The 16258-nt window shown below is 53.5% G+C and overlaps 1 protein-coding gene across 6 annotated transcripts in view; it reads right to left on the bottom strand.

Annotated features, from left to right (window-relative positions):
• The window catches only part of CTNND1 (catenin delta 1), a 175419-nt gene extending 159734 nt beyond the window's left edge, over positions 1-15685 (bottom strand). For 3 of the 6 annotated variants that reach the window (XM_069233069.1, XM_069233072.1, XM_069233075.1), the window contains exon 1: positions 15281-15685. The gene's annotated coding sequence lies outside the window, so the exon portion shown is untranslated. The remainder of the gene's footprint in view (positions 1-15280) is intronic. The other 3 variants (XM_069233070.1, XM_069233071.1, XM_069233073.1) reach the window with 3 other exon arrangements.
• Positions 15686-16258: the final 573 nt, after the last annotated feature.

The raw sequence follows: 16258 nt of genomic DNA, 5'->3' as shown, positions 1-16258 counted from the left end.
GGACAGACTCCTTCAAAGAAACACCACCAGCCTGAGGCATAAGTGACCTCCAGCCCCCCCCCCCAGAGGGACTGCTGCAGAGGGGTGTCTAGAGGGGACAGACTCCTTCAAAGAAACACCACAGCCTGAGGCATGAGTGACCTCCAGCCCCCCAGACGGACTGCGGAAGAGGGGTGTCCAGAGGTGACAGACTCCTTCAAAGAAACACCACCAGCCTGAGGCATGAGTGACCTCCAGCCCCCCAGACGGACTGCTGCAGAGGGGTGTCTGGAGCGGACAGACTCCTTCAAAGAAACACCACCAGCCTGAGGCATGAGTGACCGCCAGCCCCCCAGAGGGACTGCTGCAGAGGGGTCAGACTCGTTTGAAGAAATACCCCCAGTCTGAGGCATGAGTGACCTCCAGCCAACCCCACCCCCTTCAGAGGGGCTGCTGCAGAGGGGTGTCCAGAGGGGACAGGCTCTTTTCAACAAACACCACCCCAACCACCAGCCTGAGGCATGAATGACCTCCAGCTTACCCCCCCTCCCCGAGGGGCTGCTGCAGAGGGGTGTCCAGAGGTTTCAAGAAAGACCACCCAACCAGCAGTTTGAGTCATGAGTGACTTCCAGCTACCCCACCACCCCTGTCAGATACCAGCAAACAGCCCCACTGCTCTCCTGGGCAGGAGAGAAACCACCATGGCACTCGGACATGTAAACTACCCCAGCTGGGGCAGACCGAGGGCCCTTCTCTACGGGGCCCCTGGCCTTCAAGTGCCACAAGACCAGGGGCAAGGGTGAGGCTTACCAGTGATCAGAGTTTGGGGTGTCATTTGTGAGAAATTAAAACATTTACTCTTGAAACTAATAGTTGTGTATCTTCTTAAGTCTGGCGTTATTACAATTCTATGCACAATCTATATTTACTTATAGGGGCTGTCAGCCTTCTTTATCGAATGGTCTGTTGAGTCATTCAATTTTTCACCTTCCCACTACAGTATGGGACGGTGGGTCAGCCCTCTTCAGCCATTGGCTAACTTCAATGTGAGCGAATTCCATTCTGCCCCATTGCCACCAGCACACTTCCGGTCAGTCACCCATCATGGAACATTACATGGACTCACCATGGGCAATACCATTCCAAGCTGGCTGCCTGGTTTACAAGCAGATGACTTCTTGGTGCAGTGACCCGCAGGTTAAAGGAGCAGCCGTAGGGGCAGCTTCTCGGGAGGTCGCCTTCTCAAAACAAAAATAATAATAATAAATACAGAAATAAATGTGAAGCAGTGAAAGGGGATCTGTACGACGAGGGAATGGAAGGCTAATGAGGAGGAATCCACCAGGGGTGGCGCTGCGACAGGTGTGCTTGTTAAGTGCAGGACAAGAGAGCCAATACCTGAAGAGGGCGGAGCCAATACCTGAAGAGGGCGGAGCCAATGCCTGAAGAGGGCGGAGCCAATGCCTGAAGAGGGCGGAGCCAATGCCTGAAGAGGGCGGAGCCAATGGCCCAGGTGAGCGAGTGGAGGCGAATCCTGGGTAACACCCGAGCAGACCAACAGCTCTAAAGGGCTGACCCGGAGTCCATCTAAGTATGTATTTTTGTTAAATATTTATTTTCACTAGTATCGCCTAAATTACAGACCTTAAAAGGTAATCCAAAAAAAACCCTCAGACACTACACATAAAATACAAGGTTGGGCCAAATTAGAGTTGGCACCTGAGAAGAGCCTTAAAGGGGTCGTCAGAGGGTCACATGTTCCGCCCCTGTGGTCTCAGAAGGGATCCCCCAGAGCAGATCTCTTGCCCGCTACGGTAATGAGTGAGTTCTCATGTCACCAAGTACCTGCCGGCTTCATCCGTGTAACCGCCGCCGTCCCGCGAAGGCCTACTGGCTTTAACGCAAGTTTAGCACAAGCAGTAAGACCGACCTGCTGACCCATAAATGTGCTGTAATAAAGCCGATGGGACCGACAGCCTTTATCGCTGGCTCGTGACTGAACTACTGAGTGAGTTTTGCCACGAAGGCTGGACTCTTGTACATTCAGTTTTACTTCCTCTTCAAGAGAGTCGGAGGTTGTCTGTTGCGCTCCATGAAGAGTGAGCGTCCGTGTAAAGTGACTGATCAGTGTAAACAAGGGGGGCTGAGAGAGAAGCTGTGAGCAGATGTCAGTTCTGCCAAAGAGCCAGGAGCCATCAGTGCTGCATGAAGACGAATGAGGGCTCCACCGGAGGCGGGTGGGGCATCTCAGGGGCAGAACCTCCAAAGCAGCTCAGCACTGGTCCACCTGGGTGTAGCACTCACTCATCTACCTACTCATCCTTGGTGGGTGCAGTGCACAGAGCAGAACACTCCACACTGACCACCCCACGGAAGAAACCATCAGTGCGACGCGCAGACTGATCATCAAAGGCCAGCAACACACACAGCAATGGTTGCGAAACAGACCCCAAAGTAACGAGCAGCCCCTGTGGGCAGCAGCCATGGAGAGTAGACAGGGTGCCCAAGAGTTCAGTTTATTTTAAGAAGTGGGTTCCAGGGGCTCTCGCAGGGGCACCGCCGGGAGGGGGAAGCCTCGAGGGCTCTTATTGGAGGTTCCAAGCAGCGCTGGTGTCTCCACCTGTGGGGACGAGACTTTACAACCCACCTGCTCATCCGGACTGAAACTCTCCAGCCACAAAGACAAAACAGGAAAGGGTAATGAGAAGCACTCCAACCGACCTGCACAGAGTGCCACCCCGACACCCAGAGCTGCGCCCCCTCATGCCACAGGGCACGTTGGCCATCTCCCCGGTGTCTGGAGTGAAACCCTCGGTAATTAAAGAGTAAAGTCCGGGGGAAGAGGCCTGACGACGATGAAGACGGGGGAAGAGGCCTGACGACGATGAAGAAGACGGGGGAAGGGGCCTGACGACGATGAAGAAGACGGGGGAAGGGGCCTGACGACGATGAAGAAGACGGGGGAAGGGGCCTGACGACGATGAAGAAGACGGGGGGAAGAGGCCTGGCGATGATGAAGACGGGGGGGAAGAGGCCTGGCGATGATGAAGACGGGGGGGAAGAGGCCTGGCGATGATGAAGACGGGGGGGAAGAGGCCTGGCGATGATGAAGACGGGGGGGAAGAGGCCTGGTGATGATGAAGACGGGGGGGAAGAGGCCTGGTGATGATGAAGACGGGGGGGAAGAGGCCTGGTGATGATGAAGACGGGGGGGAAGAGGCCTGGTGATGATGAAGACGGGGGGGAAGAGGCCTGGTGATGATGAAGACGGGGGGAAGAGGCCTGGCGATGATGAAGACGGGGGAAGAGGCCTGGTGATGATGAAGACGGGGGAAGAGGCCTGGTGATGATGAAGACGGGGGAAGAGGCCTGGTGATGATGAAGACGGGGGAAGAGGCCTGGTGAAGAAGACGGGGGAAGAGGCCTGGTGAAGAAGACGGGGGAAGAGGCCTGGTGATGATGAAGACGGGGGAAGAGGCCTGGCGATGATGAAGACGGGGGAAGAGGCCTGGTGATGATGAAGACGGGGGGGAAGAGGCCTGGTGATGATGAAGACGGGGGGAAGAGGCCTGGCGATGATGAAGACGGGGGGGAAGAGGCCTGGTGATGATGAAGACGGGGGGGAAGAGGCCTGGTGATGATGAAGACGGGGGGGAAGAGGCCTGGTGATGATGAAGACGGGGGAAGAGGCCTGGCGATGATGAAGACGGGGGAAGAGGCCTGGCGATGATGAAGACGGGGGAAGAGGCCTGGCGATGATGAAGACGGGGGAAGAGGCCTGGTGATGATGAAGACGGGGGAAGAGGCCTGGTGATGATGAAGACGGGGGGGAAGAGGCCTGGTGATGATGAAGACGGGGGAAGAGGCCTGGTGATGATGAAGACGGGGGAAGAGGCCTGGTGATGATGAAGACGGGGGAAGAGGCCTGGTGAAGAAGACGGGGGAAGAGGCCTGGTGAAGAAGACGGGGGAAGAGGCTTCGCCCACTTGCGGCGTAGGGTGGCGATGCCCTGGGCCAGTCGCACACGGCCCCTGACCAGGGAATGGCACAGAGACATGGCATCCTGCAGTGCACAATCTGACACTTACAGAGAGATCCCCCCCGAGACACACCCGGGGGCCTCACCACACCTAGAACGAGATGTGCCAGGAGGAGACAGGGCACCCAGACCTGAGGGACGTTCCTGGGCGAGGTCTTGTTTGGAGTTGAGATATATACCCTTACCACCCGCTGCATGCCCACAGAGCCCCTACCCTCCCTGCCAGGAGGCAGCCATGGAAGTTAAACCCCCAGAGTAATGCAGGTGCCGTCAGCTCCGAAGGGCCCTGGTCAGAGCTGAAAACCCATTCTGCAGTGGGGTGCCACACCGAGCTATACACAACCCCCACAGCAACACACTGTCCTCTCACAGGCGCTCTGCTAGTTGTGAATAGAATATCTGTATAACCAACGCCAGTGCATTGAAGAACCTTACTTGCTGAAAACCTCAAATAAAGGTTTATTAAAAAAAATATATATATATAGGCGTGAATTTAAGATGCCAACACTTGCAGCAGAAGCATGTTAGACACCGGCTGGAGCCAGACGTAGCACACAGTGAGGGCTAAAGTTGGAAAGTAGTCCCACATACAGTCCAATGCAAGCACTGGATCAGAGCTGCAAGGATACACCCAAACAGCCAATAGCATTAGAGGAGAGATAAAACTCCAGTGGACTGAACAAGACATGACTGACAGAGGCTCTATCCAGTGCCTGGAACAAGCTGGTGGATAAAAGCCAATGGCTGAAAGGGGCGGACCCAGAGGCCACTTTATGGGTATTGTTAGCTGTGGTGTGACCGCGCACCCAGACCAGACTTCTCTGCTGCTGGATACAAAAGATGTCCCGCCGCCTGCGTACATCCTCCTTGCAACCAAACCTTGGGGTGGGGAACGGCGGGAAAACAATGACATTACACCACCCGCACGTCCTGCTGTGATTCAAGCCCTGACCGCCCCAGCCCAAGTGTGGAATGATACTGCGTGGGACTGACCCTCCACACCCACCCTCACTCTTTACAAAACACTTCTGGCTTTTTTTAGTCTAGTTGCAACTCGGAGGAAAAAAAAAAACAGTTATCACACAGATACTGGACGTGCACAACAGTCATAACTGGCCTGAGCACGCCCTGAAATTACAACTACTGGGGCACAACAACTTCAGGAAAGCAGAGGGATGAAGGCTTTAAAAAATAAAAAAATACAAAGGGGGGCTCTAAATGGAAAACAAATAACTTTACTGAAGATGTAACATGCTGGTGGAGATGTCACACTTAGATACTAAGCAAAGCAGTGGTTCTCAACCTTTTGATATCTGTGTACCCCACTTTCTCATTATTGGAACTCAAGGATTCCCACTGAGTCATTACTGCAAGCCAGAGACCCAGGCTTAAACATTAGCAATTATCTGAACCACAAAACACCGAAGCAAGTGTTACATCAAATGCATATACAGACATTTTATTTAAATTGCAAACAAGTATATAAAGAAAATAAATTGAATAAGGAGGTTGGAGCTTTTCTAAATTCAACTCAAACCACACATCATCTGTACAATATTCAGTTGAATGGACCTGCCCTGCTCCCATCACCTAAAACTGTTATTTCCCTGTATCAGTACAGTGCTCAATTTGTAAATAAAAACGTGCCGGTGCCCAAAGCCCTCCGGCAGCGTAATCCTGAAGCCATCTCAGGCCTCTTTAATCCATTTACCGCTACTCCCTGCCCCTTCAGCTCGCTTGCAGCTTTCTCCCTTTGTAACGCTTTTCCATTTTTCTCTTCCTCAGTCTTTCCCATGTGTGTCTTTTGCTTGCAGGAAATTCTTGAGGTAGAAAAAAATAAGTGTGGGTGCCCCCCACCAGAAACCACTTGCTCCAAGCAAGCACTGTTTCAGTGAATTCGTTAAAATGTAAATTTAGAGGAAATGCTGTAAAACGTGTGCTACAGCTGCATTAATGACCCCCTGGCTGATAAATGCAAAAAATAACATTTTAAAAAATAAAACAGACTTTTTCCTATAAGCTCGGTTTAAGAATCACGATCCCCCAGAGTCATAACTGAAAGTTGGGGGCCGGATCTGTTAATATTATTTAATTTTCTAAGCAGTCATGGACCCCTGGAGGAGGCTTCGCGGGCCCCCCCCCCCAGGGCTCCCGAGACCACAGGTTGTGATCCACTGGAGTGAAGTCTTAGTAGGTTTATACACTGCATGAAACATCCACTGTGAAGTCACTATAGCACCAGGACCCTTCATGTGCAGACTGCAGATACCACCCCTTGGTGGTTTAAGATCACCCCCAACGGGTCGCCCCTCCGTTGCCCCCATTATAAGAATCCCTGTGAGCAGGTCCTCGGTCATCCCCGGGTGGAGTCCCCATAGCACTTCTTGGGTGGTTTACAGCGCCCCTTACCGGTTGGGACTCTTGATGCCACTGAGTGGACCCCCATCCACTTAATCAGCAGGGTACCCACTTGACACTTAATCCAAACGCTGGTGAGTACTTGCGTGTGCACAAGAGCATTCCCATGCTCTCCACCTCAGCCCCCATGAGCAGTGTGATATTAGGCACACCACGAGTCCACCGGGTCATTCGTGACTCACACACGATGATCTGAAGGGCGGCCATGAACCAGAACCACACCAGAGCGCTTCAGAAGATCACCAAGGGGACTAGGCGCTATATAGAGAACGCAGTCGGCCCACTCAGAAAGCACTAGGCCTCACAAGAGGCATGAAAGTGCCATCAAAACAGCAATATAGCGCTAGGCAGACTATACACCTTTCCCTCCAGTATATAGCACTGCTGCTCTGCACAGGTCTTCACTCACTATGACACTTGTGCACCCCTAAAGCTCTTCACACTGCTGCACACCCCGTAATTACTAAATAGAAAAACACACAATATTTGCAGCTAGTATTGTCCTCTTTGCGCCAGTAGCCCTTATTTAAGAGTATTATATCAAGCAGCTAAACCGAAGAGGCTTCATGGCGCTCTACCCAGAACTCAGCACAACTTCTATCGCGGCCAAAGAGTGTGAGGAACTAATGGGGGGCTGCAAGGAAAGGGGTGAAAGAAGATACAGGTTTATGTCAGGCCCTGCACGTGGCTGAAAGTGTGGTAATTTCAGCAATAAATAAGCCTTTCCTGGAGCACCTCAGAAAACCAAATCAAACAAGCATTAGCAAAGCCAATCCGTTTGCTATGGCAAGCCAGGAACGGGACTGTTTTTGCAAATATATGAAAGCAGCATTAAAAGTAATACAGCTAGTGTTACCTTCTCAAGGTGGCCGCCATATTTTGGCAGAAAAATAAGATAAGGAAACAAAGACGACCCAGCCGGAGACAGTCACTCAGGCTGAGGCAGCCCTGGCCGGGAGGGCGGGGCTTCTGCTCTATCCTGCCAGCTGGGTGGGCAGAATGTGAGCGACGAGTCAACAGACCAATGAAACTGAAGCCGCGCACACCTAGGGAGTTGTATTTATTTGTTTTTTGAAAAGTTGGAGAGAGCTGACGGCGTCTAAATGCTGCATCAAGAACTGACTCGTACAGCACAGGGCGCCATGGAAAGCAACGCAGCGCTATACCGGGGGCGGGAGATTGTGCTTAAAATAAGTCATTGGTTTTTGCAGTAACTTTGTATTAGTTGAAGAGCTTTGCATGCCCCACCCTGGGGTCCAATAGTTTCCACAATCCCCCCCCACTTAAAGAGACCCTCAACCGCGCCCCCTAAAAACGTATTCACACCCGACATCCAAGTCACCTTAACAAATCGAAGCGCCTTCGTTGCCCAAACAAATGAACTGGATATGCAAATCAGATCTGAATCCAAAGTGTGGGTTACCGAGTCCGCATTCTGCCAACAATAGTAAAATCAATATATGTGAATATCCGGGGGGCCGGGGCCCGGTCTGAAGCAGAACAGGCGGACACTGACTGTAGCGCCGCATCTTGGATACATGTAGCGCCAACACCCTCCGCTATCCGAGCGCTCCTCGAGGGGGAAATCTGGGCTCTCTACTAAGGGAGTGGGTATATTATATATATGTGCTCTGCTGTCCCCCTATATAGAGACTAGAACCAGAGAAGGCCGGTCCATACTTTCCATGTACACGGCCTATAGGGTAAGGACAGACAGACATCTTGTACTGATCAGACACCCCAAGCTGTAGACAGGTCACAAAACTGAAGCAATCCGTGCACAGGCAGACATACACAGCGTGCACACCACACACACACAGGTGGTATACTGCATGCACTCAATGTACACGGCCTATAGTGTAAGGACAGACATCTTGTACTAATGATACACCCCAAGCTGTAGACAGTCACACAACTGAAGCAATCCGTGCACAGGCAGACATACACAGCGTGCACACCACACACACACACAGGTGGTATACTGCATGCACTCAATGTACACGGCCTATAGTGTAAGGACAGACATCTTGTACTAATGATACACCCCAAGCTGTAGACAGTCACACAACTGAAGCAATCCGTGCACAGGCAGACATACTCCACAGCGTGCACACCACATACACACGTGGTACACGGTATGCATTCCATGCATTCACTCTGGCCACCCACATGCCCTGGTGTGCACACGGCCGGCGCTAACCACTCACAGTCTGTATACAAACATGGGTAGGGGGGTCACAAAGCTGTCACTGCCAAGCTGAGGGCCCACAGCTGCCACCTTCAGCCGACACGTGTGGCGTCACATCCCCAGTGTAAGCCACAGAAATAGCCACCTGTGGCCCTTGGTGCACATGTCCCTGTCAGCCCCCAGCGAGCACAGGGCAGAGATGCAAGGGCCACTAAGTGACCCAACAGGTGTGCAGGGGGGACCAGCTGCTGGGGGGGGGGGGGGGGGGGGGGGGCACATGAGGCTCAGACTCAATCCAAGCCCCCAGGCCAGGGATGAACAAACACCAGCTGGGGGGTGGTGGTTGTCAAGAGAGCCCGGCCCTTGCCACCTTGAAGCGCCAACAACAAACCGTGCAGAGAGGTGCCCACTGACTAGAGGCGGTTCCTGGGTTTACAAACCAAGTCATGTCCTTAGGTCTGGGCATTGACAACTCTGCAGTCAACAGGCCTCTCTGCACACAGTGTATACAGGGCGGGCTCTGGGCCGGCGCCTTGCCATTGGTTGCTTCAACCTGCCCCTTTCAGCCAATAGGTTCACACGTTGGCAACGTCAAGGCTCAGCAGGCCGAGTAGCAGTCTTTCACGTAATGCTATTGGGTGTACTAGTGTATCCTTCCGCTTACAGTGCGGGCACTGAAGTGCGGGCCCCTACATGGGTCTCAGTCTCCGCACATGAAACCCAGGCCTATTGGCACTGTCAGTTCAACTCAAGCACAGGAGGGCCGGATCCCCGCTCACTTTTCAGGATAAACATTAGCGCAGATAGACCCTCTGTAGCCAAAAGGGCCTGGAGTAAAGCAGACGTAAGCGTTACACCTCTAACATGGGATTCGTTTTTAAGGTTGTACCTGAGCAAGACGGTTGTTCATTCTTTAGTATAACGTTTCTATTAACCACATTAATAAACAAACAGATGCACGTAGGGCTACTCTTTTCAGAAGATGCTTACTTTATTCATATAAATCGTTGTAGGTAAACAATTTAAGTGCAGACGGCGCAGTTTCCTTGACAGAGCAAATATTTGCAGTTTCACATAAAATCACAAAAGCAAAGGTTGTGCCTTCAGTTTGTTTTGAATGGAAATCTACCAGAACTGTCAAGGATTTCCAATAACCTAAAATATGTTGATGTTTCGGCCCAAACTTTATGGGCTTCACCAGGACTACACAGCCGGTCTCAAAGATCTACAAATCCTACCTGGAATTAATACCTAATTCAAGTAATCTTCTTGAGTTCCATATAATTTGGGGTCACCCCATATGGAGGTATGCTTTTTGCAATCTTTTTAAGACAATTGGTCGTTGTGTATATGAACATGTCCAGCGTTCACTCCTGCCTCGCAGTCCCTATCACAATATTGTAATTGTAATAGTATTTATATAGTGCTTACTACCCCTGACGAGGCGTTGAAGTGCTTTTCGGCGAGTAGCACACTACTCCGGAACCCAACAAGAATTAGTGATGGATTGGTATCGGGAAATATGAGTACAGTTTTACTATTATCAAGAGTTAATTTGAGTTGCGGATATGAGAGTTTGTTAGTTAGATTGACAGGAGTAATGGAGGAGGAAAGAAATCCAGAAGTGTTAATTGGGAGTATATCCCTCATTTACTCATCCCACTATGCTTTGTTTACACTGCTCCTGGCAAATCGGCTTTGTTGATCTTCAGTTCATCCTTCTGTAGATATAATGCGTGTAGGGTTTGCTCAGCGGCACCTGCCACCAACTACATTCCAATATCACCAAAGACCTAGCAGTGTTGAGATCATGGCCACCAAGAGGAAACGACAACGCGCTCCACTCCACCTTAGAACTTCTAAAATTGAGAGTTTTGTTCGTGATCACAGGCTGATACCACACCGCTTAAGATCACCACAAATCATTCCATCCTCAACTCCAAGGGGTTCCAGGCACTTGGAGCACAAAGTTAAATGGAGGTCAGAGTTGTCTTTGAGGCTCCAATGGACGCAACACTAAGTCACAGAGGAGATGTTCGCATCTCACCACATCAAGCTCCGCCCTGTCCGAGAAGCAGTTCCCCAACAATTCTTTTGCTCTCGGCACCCACCAGCCATGCAGTCCATACAATGTCCTTGGAGTGTCGCTTATGCCGATGGAGTTTGCTCTAGGAAGGGTTTGACAAATTCCCAAAGAAATTAGATTTTAAAGGTCTATGGTCGGAAGCCACCATACTTTGAGGGGAGGGAGATTAAAAACTGATAAGGAACAGAATGTGAGTAAATGGAAAGTGCAGACAAAACAGTTCCGAGCGATGACAGATCACAATTATCTGTGAGATGAAGAATGAAGCCAAACCTGGTTTGGCACCTTCTTGCTTCGGCTCAGAAGCCAGGTACGGCACGCTGTGGGTGGCCAAGCCTGGCCAACTCCAAGCCTGGCCAACTCCAAGCCTGGCCAACTCCAAGCCTGGCCAACATCTTCCACTAAGGACCACACCAGCTCAGTCTAAGATGACGAGCCCTGCTGGTGGGTGTCCAAGGACATCCTCTGGGTGATGAGTTCCCACCAGGAGGGAAAAAACAAAAGAACGGCAGAGTCCAGTCTTTGGAGAAGACATGTGCTTCTCAAGGCCGTTGGCATCTCCATGGTCTGTGGTCACAAGCAGAAGCAGCCTGGTTTATCTGGTCCCACTGACCACGTGAATGAAAAGCTATTTGTACCGCACACAGCTACTCCAAGGAGTGTCCTGGCGCTCAGCTCATGGTCAGTGTGATGAAGGATCCTATGATGGGGTCTCAACCTTTTTGGGAACACAGACGGAATCCAAAGAGATAATCCAATGCCGGTGGTCCTAGGCCGAAGAGTGGCCGCCCCCAGCTCTAGAGCACCCAATTCTGGGAATCTTAGCAAGAAGGCCACTAGTACCCCACAGATGTCTTGTAGGGGCATACAGGTTGAACCCTGTTCTGCGGCAGCCTGGCCCCGTCTGATAAAGCACCCCATGAACCAACACCAATGCCTTAGACAGAATTATTTTCCTTAGTGGGAGTCAGTGGAGGGTGCGGGGACATACGCATCCTGCGGGTAGATTCAAGAGAAAGCGGGGTGCCACATTCAGGACCACCTGAAGTCTGTACAGCAGATACTCAGAAGTCCAGGACAGAGGGCGTTCCCATAGTCCATTCTTGAGGTGCTCAGTGCCAGAAGGGTCAGTGCAGGCAGCATTCCAGAGCATGTACCTACCACCGACTGAGTAAACCACGTGCCTACCACCGACTGAATCTGTGGTTTGAAGAACAGACTTAACGAATTACCACACAGAACCCACCACGTGGCGGCCTGGTCTTCTGGCAAGGGAGCCTTCCCCTGGGGGGTGCAGGGACCATCAATGACCTTCACACCTGAGGGAGCTCAGAGCCCTTCTAGTACACATCACTCACTGAAACCAGCAGCCAATTCTGCAGGGAATGCAACCCCAGGCGGAAACCAGCATCGCCTGGACTGGCATCGCCAATGTAGAGAGCTTTGTATGGAGCCCCCAGGAGCCTCCCCTTGCCACCGAGAGCTGGCATCTAGTGCCCCGCACCCCCGGACTGGCACCCACACATCTCTAACATGCATGTGTTCACAGGCCCGCGCCAGAGCCAGCCTGCACCCCAGCCATGTACAGGCACATGGCTGTCTCCACCCCATCCATGCACACATGGCACTCGGCTGTCTCTACCCCAGCCATGCACACGTGACACTGGCACACGACTGTCTCTATCCTAACCATGTACACATGACACATGCACACGGGGTCTCTATCCTAACCATGTACACGACACTGGCACAGCTGTGGGCCTCGCCCGTCCAGCCCAGTGTATAATCTCAGCACTGACCCTGTAGCGCCTACTGACAAGGCGCTGGGCAAGAGAGGGGCCCTCGCCTCACAGCGCTGACTCTCAAAGAGAAAGAAGCGACCCCAGCAAGGGCCACTGATCTCCCGGGGTGGTCGGTACCTGAGCACACCTGGGTGAGGGGCGGGGCTGCAGCTCCCCCGCCCCCAACCCTGAGAGTAACGAGGGTCCTTCGTAGGTTACTGGGGAGCCCCCTCCCTACTGGCAGACAGTGCAGTAAAACCTGGAAGGGGGAGGGGCAGAGCAAGTAAGGTGCAGACAGAGGGTTCAGGGGTGTCAATCAGTAATGAAACGGTACCCCAACTGTGCGGCCAGCACCCCTCTTCCAGTCCAGCAGGGCCCCACCCCGTCCTACAGAATGCCCCCCAACACACCATACCACCTGTACGCCCTTCAAAATCACGACTGGTTCTGCAGGGGGGCCATTGCGTTCCCCTCTCCCCCCCAAGTCCTGCGGGTGTGCCTTCCGTCCACCCAAGTCTAGGGGGCTCCCCTCCATTCACCTCTGTGCCCACTTCACCCACCCAAGCCCTGAAAGCTCCCCCCCCCCCCACTCCCTGCAGAGACCCTGACCCCCCCCGCCCCCCCACACACACACACACCCTGCAGGGAGCCGTGCCCCCCCCACACACACACACCCTGCAGGGAGCCGTGCCCCCCCTCTTTTTGCAGGTAGGCCCCTCTCCACCTGTCCCGTCCACCCCTCGCCTACCCTCGGGTGGTGGGGCCCGGGCGTGTTTACTCAGCTGTTTATGAAAAGCCACATGTAACTCCAAGGTTCCCACATGAGACTCAGAAACCTTGGGGTTCAAAGGGACACTCAGGACGCGCAACAAAGGAGCGATTAAAAGGAGGACACCTTTATTCACTGCTTGAATAACCATGAAAATAAAACCGCTCTGGGTGTTTGGCGCTACAGACACGTGTTCACTCGGAGGCGCCTACCCTTGGGTCTCAGTGAGCTGTGGCTTTGACGCACCTGATAGAAGCCACCGCATTTGTGAAAAATCACAAGAGACACTTCAGCTCTGGGATTTGGGGGGCACCTTTCAACGCCCCAGCCACAGTCCCAGACACAAACATTACTGAAAACACAACCCTGTCTCCTAAAACGATTCACATCAATTACTGGTCCAGAACCCCCCGTCGCGTGCCCTGGCACCCCGGATTGAATAAAGAGAGCGCACCCTTAATTCGCAGTTTCGCAATCTCAGTGTATTTAATGACAACGTGTGCACTGCTTGTTTCAAGGGGCGTGCACAGACACACACTGGAATAACTCACATACAGGGAGCTGCTGACGGGGGGGGGTGGGGGGGGGGGGGTGGGGGGGCAAGAACACCCCCCGGGGGGTGCACACAGAACTATAAAACGGTGGAAGGGAGAGGGGGGCACCAAGAACACCCCCCGGAGGGTGCACACAGAACTATAAAACGGTGGAATGAGAGGGGGCACCAAGAACACCCCCAGGAGGGGGCATACAGAACTATAAAACGGTGGAATGAGAGGGGGGCACCAAGAACACCCCCAGGAGGGGGCATACAGAACTATAAAACGGTGGAATGAGAGGGGGGCACCAAGAACACCCCCAGGAGGGGGCACACAGAACTATAAAACGGTGGAAGGGAGAGGGAGGCACCAAGAACACCCCCCGGAGGGTGCACACAGAACTATAAAACGGTGGAAGGGAGAGGGGGGGCACCAAGAACACCCCCAGGAGGGTGCACACAGAACTATAAAACGGTGGAAGGGAGAGGGGGGGCACCAAAAACACCCCCAGGAGGGTGCACACAGAACTATAAAACGGTGGAATGAGAGGGGGGCACCAAGAACACCCCCCGGGGGGTGCACACAGAACTATAAAACGGTGGAATGAGAGGGGGGCACCAAGAACACCCCCAGGAGGGGGCACACAGAACTATAAAACGGTGGAATGAGAGGGGGGCACCAAGAACACCCCCCGGAGGGTGCACACAGAACTATAAAACGGTGGAAGGGAGAGGGGGGCACCAAGAACACCCCCCGGAGGGTGCACACAGAACTATAAAACGGTGGAAGGGAGAGGGGGGCACCAAGAACACCCCCCGGAGGGTGCACACAGAACTATAAAACGGTGGAAGGGAGAGGGGGGCACCAAGAACACCCCCCGGAGGGTGCACACAGAACTATAAAACGGTGGAAGGGAGAGGGGGGGCACCAAGAACACCCCCAGGAGGGGGCATACAGAACTATAAAACGGTGGAAGGGAGAGGGGGGGCACCAAGAACACCCCCAGGAGGGGGCACACAGAACTATAAAACGGTGGAATGAGAGGGATACCAAGAACACCCCCCGGAGGGGGCACACAGAACTATAAAACGGTGGAAGGCGCCTTCTGAAAGCTGCCGCCCCCCTCCGGCCCAGGAAGCAGCCGCCCAGGTACACACCCAGGCCTCACCTGGCAGGGAGGGGGGGCTCCACGCCCTGGGGAGGGCAGGACACAGGCGCACAAACTTCTACCAACAACGACAACTTCGGAGGTACAGAGGGGCCCCCACCCACCCGTGCGGGGAAAACAACCGCACAACTTACAATAAACAAACAAGCAGAGGGGAAACAAAGTCTCAGGCAATCCCAGGAAGGGGGCGGACGCCCCTTGTTACTCCCTCTCACAGCTGAAGGTGTTCACTCGCGTTGGAGCACAAGACGCCCCAAAACAGGCGGAATTAAAGCAGCACTTTAAGAACATCCCCGGAAAAAGTGCGGGTACTCACCTCCCTCGGGGCCCCGCAGCCCTGCGCTGCTCCGGTGACTTTCTGCTGTTTCTTCCCAATTTAAAGTCGCGACAAAATACCAGAACGTGCAGGAAAAACAAAAAATAAAACACAAAATATCCCCGAGTGCTCTTGAGTTCCTGTCACAGCGAAAAAAATGAAAAACACAAAAAAAAATCCAGAAGGCTGAAGCTTAACAAGGAGCCCTGGCAGCTCCCCGCTTCCAGTGCAGGACAAAAGGGGGGTTGCTCCCAAGTCCAGGGGTGCCAGGAGGGGGTGGGGGCGCTCTCGGACCCTCCGGGGGGGGGCAGCTCCTCTCCTCGGAGCTCTAGCACCTAAAATGGAAGTTGGACCCAAGGCACAGGGAGGAGGGAGGAAGGCTGAGAATGAGACAGGAAAAAAGACAGGGAGGGGCGGGGAGGGGGGGTCACCTCACCCTGGATGATGTCACCTTGGGCAGGCAGCCACTAGGAGGCTGCCATGAACCAGGGGCCCGGCCCAGCCAATCACAGCCCGGCTTGTACACAGCACCGAGAGGCGAACTTTAGCCAACCCAAGCGCTAGGTCACACAAAATACATCAGTGTACACCTGGATGTACTCTGTGCATACTGAGGGGGCGCCCCCCCCCCGGGACAGAGACAGGGGCGGGGTCACGGGGGACACACCTTGCATACCAGGAAGGAGAGAAGGGGCGGGGGGAGGTGCCCCCCCGCTGCTCCTGTGTCTGGGGTTTCACTCCTTTTGTCCTCCCTAAGTTCCCTCATTGTCCTGCAGGGCTGGGGCCGGACACACAAGGGAGGGTCCCAGCGGGGGGCCTGTGAGGTCACAGCGCCTGTTGCACAGGCTGGGGGCGCCCATCCCACCAGGGGGCGCCCTGCACTCAAAGGTCAGATGTGTTTTGGGGTACACAGTGCTCCCCCTCCGCGGCCTGTGCGGAAGTGTCACTGGTTCTGAGCCAGGGAGGTGGCCTGGCTCT

The sequence above is a fragment of the Pleurodeles waltl genome, chromosome 4_2 (assembly GCF_031143425.1).
Source record: "Pleurodeles waltl isolate 20211129_DDA chromosome 4_2, aPleWal1.hap1.20221129, whole genome shotgun sequence".
NCBI classification, from domain to species: domain Eukaryota; kingdom Metazoa; phylum Chordata; class Amphibia; order Caudata; family Salamandridae; genus Pleurodeles; species Pleurodeles waltl.
The sequence above is the reverse complement of the archived record's forward strand: the minus strand, read 5'-3'. Positions and strand labels throughout refer to the sequence as shown.